This window comes from Myotis lucifugus, unplaced genomic scaffold (genome assembly GCF_000147115.1).
Source record: "Myotis lucifugus unplaced genomic scaffold, Myoluc2.0 scaffold_4, whole genome shotgun sequence".
NCBI lineage: Eukaryota > Metazoa > Chordata > Mammalia > Chiroptera > Vespertilionidae > Myotis > Myotis lucifugus.
Window position 1 is genome coordinate 7,703,860 of NW_005871052.1, and position 9,262 is coordinate 7,713,121.

Genomic DNA, 9,262 nt, shown 5'->3' on the forward strand with positions numbered 1-9,262 from the left:
TGCCTCTGTTTCTATTTTATTCATTTGTTTATGTTGTTCAATAGATTCCATATATAAGTGAGATCATATGTTATTTCTCTTTCTTTGACTGGCTTATTTCACTTAGTATAATAATCTCCATCCATGTTGTTGCAAAAAGGAAGAGTCCAATCTTTTTTTTGGCTGTGTAATATTCCATTGTGTAAGTGTACCAAAGCTGAGCATTAGGGCTGTTTCCAGATCTTGGCAATTATAAATAACGCTGGTATGAACATAGGGGTACATATGTTAGTTTGAATTGGTGTTTTGGGATTCTTAGGATATATTCCCATAAGTTGTATCACTAGGTCAAAAGGCAGTTCCATTTTTAATTTTTTGAGGAAACTCCATCCTGTTTTCCACAGTGGCTGCACCAGTCTGCATTCCCACCAACAGTGCACTCAGATGCCCTTTTATCCACATCCTTGCCATCACTTGTTTGCTGACTTATTGGTGATAGCCATTCTGGCAGGTGTGAGGTGATACCTCATTTTGGTGTTAATTTGCCTCTCTTTGATGATTAGTGATGGTTAGCATTTTTTCTATGTTTATTGGCCATCCGTATGTCCTCTTTGGAGAAGTGTCTCTTCAGGTCCTTTGCACATTGTTTAATCGGATTATTTATCCTCCTGGTGTTGCATAAGTACATTATATATTTCAGAAATTAAGCCCTCAGCAGATGTATCTTTGGCAAATATGTTCTCCTATGCAGTGGCTTTCCTTTTCACTTTGTTGATGGTTTCCTTTGCTGTGCAGAAGCTTTTTAGTTTGATGTAGTCCTATTTGTTTATTTTTCCTTTGTTTCCTTTGTCCTAGATATATAGGCAAAAATATCACTATGAGACATGTCTGAGATTTTATTACCTATGATTTCTCCTAGGAATTTTATTATTTCACAATTTTTATTGAAGTCTTTTATTCATTTTAAGCTTATCCATGAGTATGGCACAAATCGGTGGTCTAGTTTCAGTTTTTGTACGTACCGGTATAATTGTCCCTACATCATTTATTGAAGAGATTGCCTTTAATCCTTTGTATGCTCTTGCCTCCTTTGTTAAGTATTAATTGACCATAAAGGCATCGATTTATTTCTGGTCTCTCTATTTTCTCCTATTAATCTACCTGCTCGGTCTTATCTTAGTAACATGCTATTTTTATTACACTGGCCTTGTAGTATAGTTTGATACCTCCAACTTTACTCTACTTGCTCAATATTGCTGAAGCTATCGTGGACCTTTTGTGGTTCTAAATGTTTCAATTTTTTGAATAGTTTTCTGGATCTGTATAATATACCATTGCTCTCTTAATAGGAATTGTGTCAAATCTATACATTGCTTTGGGTAGTATGGACATTTTAATGATGTCAATTCTTCCAAGTCCATGAACACGGTGTATGCCTCTACTTATTTGTATCTTCCTCAATTTCTTTCTTTAATGTTGCCTCCTTGATTAAATTTATTCCTAGGTAATTTTTTTCTATAGCAATAATAAATGTGTTTAGTTTCTTAGTTTCTCTTTCTTGGTGTATAAAAATGCCACTGATTTCTTGCCGGGGCTGACCAGCAGACCCTGAACAACAGATGGATGATTACTCTGACACATGTTTCTGTGAAAGAGAAGGCTAAGGGGCTGTTTTGCTTAATGAGCAAACAGCCCTGTTCGCATGCCTCTTTAGGCTTTTATTGTAACAACAGCTTAAACTAAAATTAACCTCTAGATACAATCAGCAGGGTAAGCATCCTTGAGAAAACACCTGTATCTGTAGTGTCTTTCAAACAAGGACGTTTTGAAGTCTAAACATAAAGATTTTAGTAAAACACCTGGGGGCTCAGACTTGTTTGGAAAAATCAAGGCAGGGTCTACTGCCTTTGGCAATACCCCCCAGAGGCCTCTGACCTTTCAGAGAATCCTCCTTACAGACTCTCCCACCAAGTCCTGTGCTTCCCCACAATTTCTGAATATTAATTTTGTGTCCTGATACTTTTCAGAATTCATATATTCCATCTAGTAGATTTTTGGTGGCATATTTAGGGTTTGCTATGTATAATATCATGTCATCTGTGAATAATGGCAGTTTTACTCCCTCCTTTCCAATTTGGATGCTTTTTATTTCTTCTTGTCTGACTGCTCTGGCTAGGACTTTCAGTACTATGTTGAATACGAGTGGTGAAAGCAGACATTCCTGTTTTGTTTTTGATCATAAGAGAAATGCTTTTAGTTTTTGTCCATTGTGATATTGATTGTAGGTTTTTTATATATGGCTTTTATTATGTTGTGTTATAATCCCTCCATTTGCACTTTGCTGAGAGTTTCTATCATAAATGTGTTCTAAATGTTATCATATACTTTTTCCTCCATCCATGAATATGATCATGTGATTTTCATCTTTCATTTTGTTTATGTGATGTATCACATTTATTGATTTGTGAATATTGTACCGACGCTGCATCCCACTTGATCATGATGTGTGATCTTTCTGAGGTATTGCTGGATCTTGTTTGCTAATATCTTGTTAAGGATTTTTAGCATCAATGCTCATCAGAGATATTGGCCTATAATTTTCTTTCATTGTAGTGTCTTTATCTGGTTTTAGAATTAGGATAATGCTGGCCTCATACAAAGAGCTTGGAAGCCTTTTCTCTTCTTGAATGTTGAATGTTTTGGAATAGTTTGAGGAGGGTAGGGGTTATTTCTTCCTTGAATATTTGGTAAAATTTGCCTGTGAAGTCATCACAGGTACAGGACTTTGGATTACTGGGATATGTTAATTACTGCTTCAATTTCATTAGTTATAATCAGTCTATTTAAGTTTTCCGAATCTTCCTGATTCAGTTTTGGAATATTGTATTTTTCTAGGAATTTAACCATTTTGCCCAGGTTGTCCAATTTGTTGGCATAGAATTGTTCACAATATTTTCTTAAGATCCTTTGTATTTCTGTGGTATTTGCTGTTATATAACTTCCTTCATTTCTGATTCTATTTATTTGTGTCCTGTCTCCTTTTTTTCTTCAGGAGTCTAGTTAAAGGTTTGTCACTCTTGCTTAGCTTTTCAAAGAAACAGCTCTTGGCTTCATTGGTCTTTTGTATTGTTTTTAATTCTCTATGGCATTTATCTCTACGTTGACCTTCATTAATTCCTTCCTTCTACTTACTCTGGGCATTTGTGCTGTGCTTTTTCTAGTTCTTATAGGTGTGGTTTAGATTGTTTATTTGAGATTATTCTTGCTTCTTTAGGGAAGCCTGTAATGCCTTCTCAGGACTATTTCACTGTGTCCCATAGATTTGGGGTGGTTGCATATTCATTTTCATTTCCAGAGCATTTTTTATGTCTTCCTTGATTTCATTGGTAACCCGTTCATTGTTTCATAACATGCTTTTAGGCCTCCATGTATTTGAATATTTTTCAGTTGTTTTATTGTAGCTGATTTCTACTTTCATTCTATTGTGATCAGAGAAGATGCTTGGTATGATTTCAATCTTTTTGAACTTCTTAAGAGGTAATTTGTGTCCTAACATGTGGTCTATCTTTGAGAATGTTCCATTTGCACTGTAGAAGAATGTATATTCTGCAACTTTGGGATGAGATATTTTGTAAGTATCAGTTAAATGCATCTGATCTAGTTGGTCATTTAAGGTTGCTGTTTTTCCTTGTTGATTATTTGTCTGCTTGATCTAGCCACTGAGACAGTGCGTGTTATAATCTCTTACTATGTCTGTATTGGTGGTGATCTCTCTCTTAAAACCCAACAAGATCACCTTTATATATTTAGGTGCTCCCATATTGGATGCATATATGTTTACAAGGTTTATTATATCCTTTTGTTGGATCAATTCCTTTAGTGGTATGTAGTGATCTTCTTTGTCTCTTGTTATAGCCCCTGATCTATTTTGTCAGATGTATGTATTGCTCTCCCTGCTTTTATGTCATGTCCATTTGCATGGAACTTTTCTTTCTCATCCCTTCACTTTTAGTGTGTGTGAATCTTTTGTTCTGATGTGGTATCTTGTCATATATATATATATATGTCATATTTTTCTCAATATTTTCTCATGCATTTATTTACCCTATGTCTTTAGTTACCCTATGTCTTTTGCCTGGAGCATTTAATCCATTTAAATGTAATGTTATTGATAGGAAACTATAAATTGCCATGTTTTTCTTTACTACTATCTTCCTCTTTCTTTCTCTTTCTTCTATTTCTTAAAGTAACCCCTGTAACATTTCTTACAATACTAGTTTGGTGGTAATTAACTTTGTTAGTTTTTGTTTTGTTTTGTTTTTTGTTTTTTGTTTATGGAGTGGTGGTCTGGGAAGCTTTTTATGTCTCCTTCTACATATATATATATATATATATATATATATATATATATATATATGACCCTAATATGCAAATAGACTGAATGGTGGAACAACCAAACAACCAGTCACTATGACGTGTGCTGACCACAGGGGGCATGCATGTAACATGGTGGGCGTCAGCCGCAGTGGGATGGTAGAGCAGGTAAGCGGGGGCACCAGACCAAGGTGGGGCACCAATCGCTGTCATCGGGGTGAGCCTCTGGTGGTTACTGAAAATTCTTTGCTCCTGTGGTCCTGCCCAGTGCTCACACCTGCCGCTGGCACCAGACCCGCCACTCACACCTGCTGCCAGTGCCTGGCCCTGGTCGCTCAGTGCTGTCAGCAGGTGTGAGTGGCGGCTGTTGGCCATGATCGCCCCTTAGGGCTTCTCCACCTCCCCTGCTCCTGAGGGGCAATCAGGGCAGCAGATGCTGGCACCAGCCACACTTGCAACTGCTGTTGGTGCTGGCCCCAATTGCTCCACGCCATCAGCGTGTGCAAATGGGGCAGGCACCGTCAGCGTGTGAGAGCAGTGGTGGGAACAGGGCTGCCAGCAGACAAGGGACTGGGTCCTCGGTGGGAGGGGCCAGGTTGGGGTGTGGAGGATGGGCCGAGACCCGCCCCTGTGCCCATCGCAGCCTCGCAGCCCACAGTACCTTTCAAGGTGCACGAACTCATGCACTGAGCCCCTAGTTTTAAATAATATGCTTGCTGGATAGAATAGTCTTGGTTGCAGGTCTTTGTTCTCATCACTTTGAATACTTCATGCCAATCTCTTCTGGCCTACAGGGTTTCTGCTGAGAAATCAACTGACAGACTTATAAGAACTCCCTTGAAGATAAATAACTGTCTCTTCTTTGCTGCATTTAACATTATCTCTCTGTCTTTAACCTTTGCCTTCTATATATATAAAACCCTAATTTTCAAATTAACTGAACATTGGAACAACCGAACCACTGAACAACTGGTTGCTATGACCTGTGCTAGCCACCAGGGGATGGATGCGGAACATGGCAGCCATTGGCAGCAGGTGGCAGAGCACAGAACATGGCGGGCATTGGCCGCGGTGGGATGGTGGAGCAGGTGAGCGGGGGCACCAGACCAAGTGGGGCACTGGTCACTGTCATCGGGGCAGGCCTCTGGTGGTTACTGAAAATTCTTTGCTCCCGCACGCCACAGTCCCGTGCGGTGCTCGCAATTGCTGCCAGTGCTAGCCCCACTTACACCCACTGCCAGCATTGAAGCCGCCACTCACACCTGCTGCCAGTGCCCAGCACCAGCCCCAATCACTCGGCGCCATCAGCAGGTGCAAATGGTGGCTGCCAGCCCCAATCGCTCCTCAGGGCTTCTCCACCTCTCCCTGCTCCTGAGAGGTGATCAGAGCCAGCAGCTGCTGCTCACACCCACTGCCGGCGATGGCCCTCCTTGCACCCGCTGCCAGCGCCAGAACCACCGCTCACACTAACTGCCAGTGCCAGCCCCACTCACACCTGCTGCTGGCACCGGCCCCAACCACACCGCGCTGTCAGCGGGTGAGAGCAGGTCAGCGCTGTCAGCACATGGGAGTGGTGGTGGCTGGAGTGGGGCTGCCGCCAGACAGGGGACCTGGAGCCACAGCGGGAGGCTCTGGGACAGGGCTGGAGGGGTGACTCGAGACCCACACCTGTGGCCACCGCAGCCTCACAGCCCACAGTTCCTTTCAAGGTGCACAAATTCGTGCACTGGGACCCTAGTTTTAATATAATGTGTCTTTGAATGGGTGTCTTTGGGTTCATCTTGATTGGGACTCTCTGGGCTTTTTGAACTTGAGTGACTTTTTTCTGCACCACCTTAGGGAAGTTTTCAGCCATTATTTCTTTAAACAGGTTCTCTATCCCTTGCTCACTTTCTTTGCATTGTAGCACCCCTATGATGAGGATGTTGTTACCCTTGATATTGCCTCAGAGGTCCCTTAGACTTTCCTCATTTTGTTCAATTCTCTTTTCTTTTACATGCTTTGCTTGGGTGCTTGCTGTTATCTTGTCCTCCAATTGGCCGATTCGCACCTCTGCTTCATGTAACCTGCTCTTAATTCCTTCTAGTGTATTCTTCATTTCAGATTTTGTATTGTTCATTTCTGACTGGTTCTTTTTTATTGTGTCTGTGTTTCTTAATGTTTACTATCTCTTTGTTTAAGTTCTCACTGAGATCATCCATTCTTCCCCTAAGGTACTTGAGCATTCTTTTAACCATTGTTTTCAACCCTGTATCCATTATTTTGCTTGCTTTCATTTTATTTAATTCCTTTCCTGGGTATTTCCCTTGTTCTTTTGTTTAGGGCATTTGTCTTTGTCTCCCCATATTTTCTCAGTTTCTTAGGGAGTTCTATGACTACCAAATTTGTTATGATGGATTTATGATGAAGGAGTCTTGTTGGGCTCAGTGGCACCAATCATTCCGATCACCTGAACTCAGTGTTCTAGGAATAATTCTTGTGGTTTATGAGCACCCCCTGTTGTAGTTGTGTCTTGAATGCTGTTGGTTCTTTTGTGGGTGGAGTTAACCCATCAGGCTGGGTGACTATAAGGATAAACCTCAATCACTGTGTTTGGGATGGTATGCTGGGGCTGCCACCCAAGGTGGGGCTGTTCCCAGGAGGTCTGCTGCCTGCCAGAATTCTTATTTGGGTGTGCCACTTGTGTTCCTAGTTGGGTCAAGCTCTGGAGTGGTCTGAAGCCCACCACTGGTTGTGTTGGTTCTGGGTGCGCTTGGGTGGGGTTCAGGTACGAGTTGCTCTCAGACAATTTGTGTAACCGGCCTAGAGCTACCTATTTGGAGCTACCACTCTGTTCACTGTTTGTGTCTGAGTGTGCATGGGAGGGACCAATTTCTGTAAAAGGGTCAGCTTCTTCCAGGTTACAGGTGGAGAAAGATCTGTAAAAAGACCGCGGCTCCCTGTGGTCTGCCACCACTTGTCACCTACTCTGCTTCACCCTGAGTTTGCCTAGTCTTTCCCCATAGCCTTCTGAAGAGAAACTGTAGGATGAGCCCAGGCTAGCTGAGATATACAGCCCTTTCTACAACTTTAGACCTCTGTAGGGCAGAGCAACTGGGGTTGGGAGGAGAGATTTGGTTGGTCCCTGACTTGGGGATCACGCATTCAGGTACTCAGTGAGGGGAAAGTGGCCCCTGGTTCAAAGCCAAACCCCTCATTTTCTGCCAGTCTACAACTCCGGTGGTTCCACTTGGAATGGCTCATTGCAGGTTCAGGTTGAGTGCAGCCAGCCGTCTACTCCAAAAGAAGAACCAACTTCAGCCACCCCAGGGTGAGGGTGGAAGATCAAAAGAGTCTCTTTTGGGGATGATGCTGGCACAGCCCTCGTTTGGGGGCTAAGCACTTCGTCCCAGTCCCAGCCAATAGCTTCAGAGGGACTCACACTTTGAATGTGTCTGCATACCTCAGGGGTGTCTGGGACTTGGCAAGGATGATCCAAACAGTTGCCCAGCCTGGCTGGCATGGCTCAGTGTTTGAGCATTGACCTATGAACCAGGAGGTCACGGTTTGCTTCCTGGTCAGGGCACATGACCGGGTTTTGGGCTTGATCCCCAGTAGGTGGCATGCAGAAGGCAGCCAATCAATGATTCTCTCATTATTGATGTTTCTGTCTTTCCCTCTCCCTTCCTCTCTGAAATCAATAAAAATATATACATTTTAATAAACTAACAAGAAAAAATACCGTCGCTCATTGGTGGTGGTACCAGCAAGCCTGTAGCAGGGGGGCGCACAATTCGAACCCTTCCTGGAGTAGCACAGGTGAACTTGCAGGGGAGATTGGATTTACCAAACCAGAATATAGCCACACAGCTCAGCACTCACCCATCTGGCTCCAGAAGCCTCCACAGGAGACCCAGTACAAAAATTCCAGCTCTGCATGACTCCCTGGTCACCCCATGTTGCCAAACCAAGCAGAGCAGGGTACATGGTTTCTCTCAACAGGGTGGGCCGAAAGTCTCAGCTCAGTGTGGCAACCCTGTGCCACTGAACTGAGCAGGACATGCCCAAAGTCCCAGCTCTGCATCACCAAACTCAGCGAAATGGGCCAGACCTAGTGACTCAACAGGTTGGCGGGCGGGGCACCAGCTATGCACTTGAAGTAGAAGAGACTGGTTTTCTTTCCCAAGCCACACAGTTTAGTCACTGTCTGGGTCTCTGCCAAAAGGCTCCCCCAGAAAAAGAGAGGGCCCCCCTAAAAGTCAACTGCTGGGGTGCAGGCAAGCAAGACCCCCTCTGCAGGACGTGATTTATGGCACCGATGATCTTGCCAAGCAGTCAGAGTCCAGGGCTTGTGAGCTCCCATGCTGGTGCCTGTAACAATAGGAGTGTTCTTTCCCTGGGAGTATGTGGGTCCTGAGTCTCCCAGGAAAGACTAGATCCCCCACTGATTTTCACCCCCCAGATGCTATGCGGGCACCTCCTTCCCATCTCTGTTGCTCTTACTTGGGGATACCTGAGTGGGATTTGAGACCCTACACTTTTAGGGGGAGAGAGTTTTGCAGCCACCATACCCCTCTAGCTTCTCAGCCAATGCAGCGCCTGCATACAGGTGCTATCCCTTTCTGGGCTTCTGCCATTCTTAACAGTCTCTATGTGGTGTCTTCTGTAATCCTTGCTTTTAATATTTCAGTGCAGGTAGCCTTCAGTTGGTTGCTCAGGTTGATTGCTCTGTAATTTAGGTGTGAATCTGGTTTGGGGCCAGGAGCTGGTGTGCAGCCTACACCTAATCTGCAGGCTCCAAAATTTACCTTCGAATCTCTCCCCCTTATTAACTTCTAAGGCTATCTGATCACTTGAGGCAGTGAAACCTTTTATCTAATAAAGTTGGTAATATTTGCCCCATTCTTTGCTTTACTGTTTAACTTTTCTT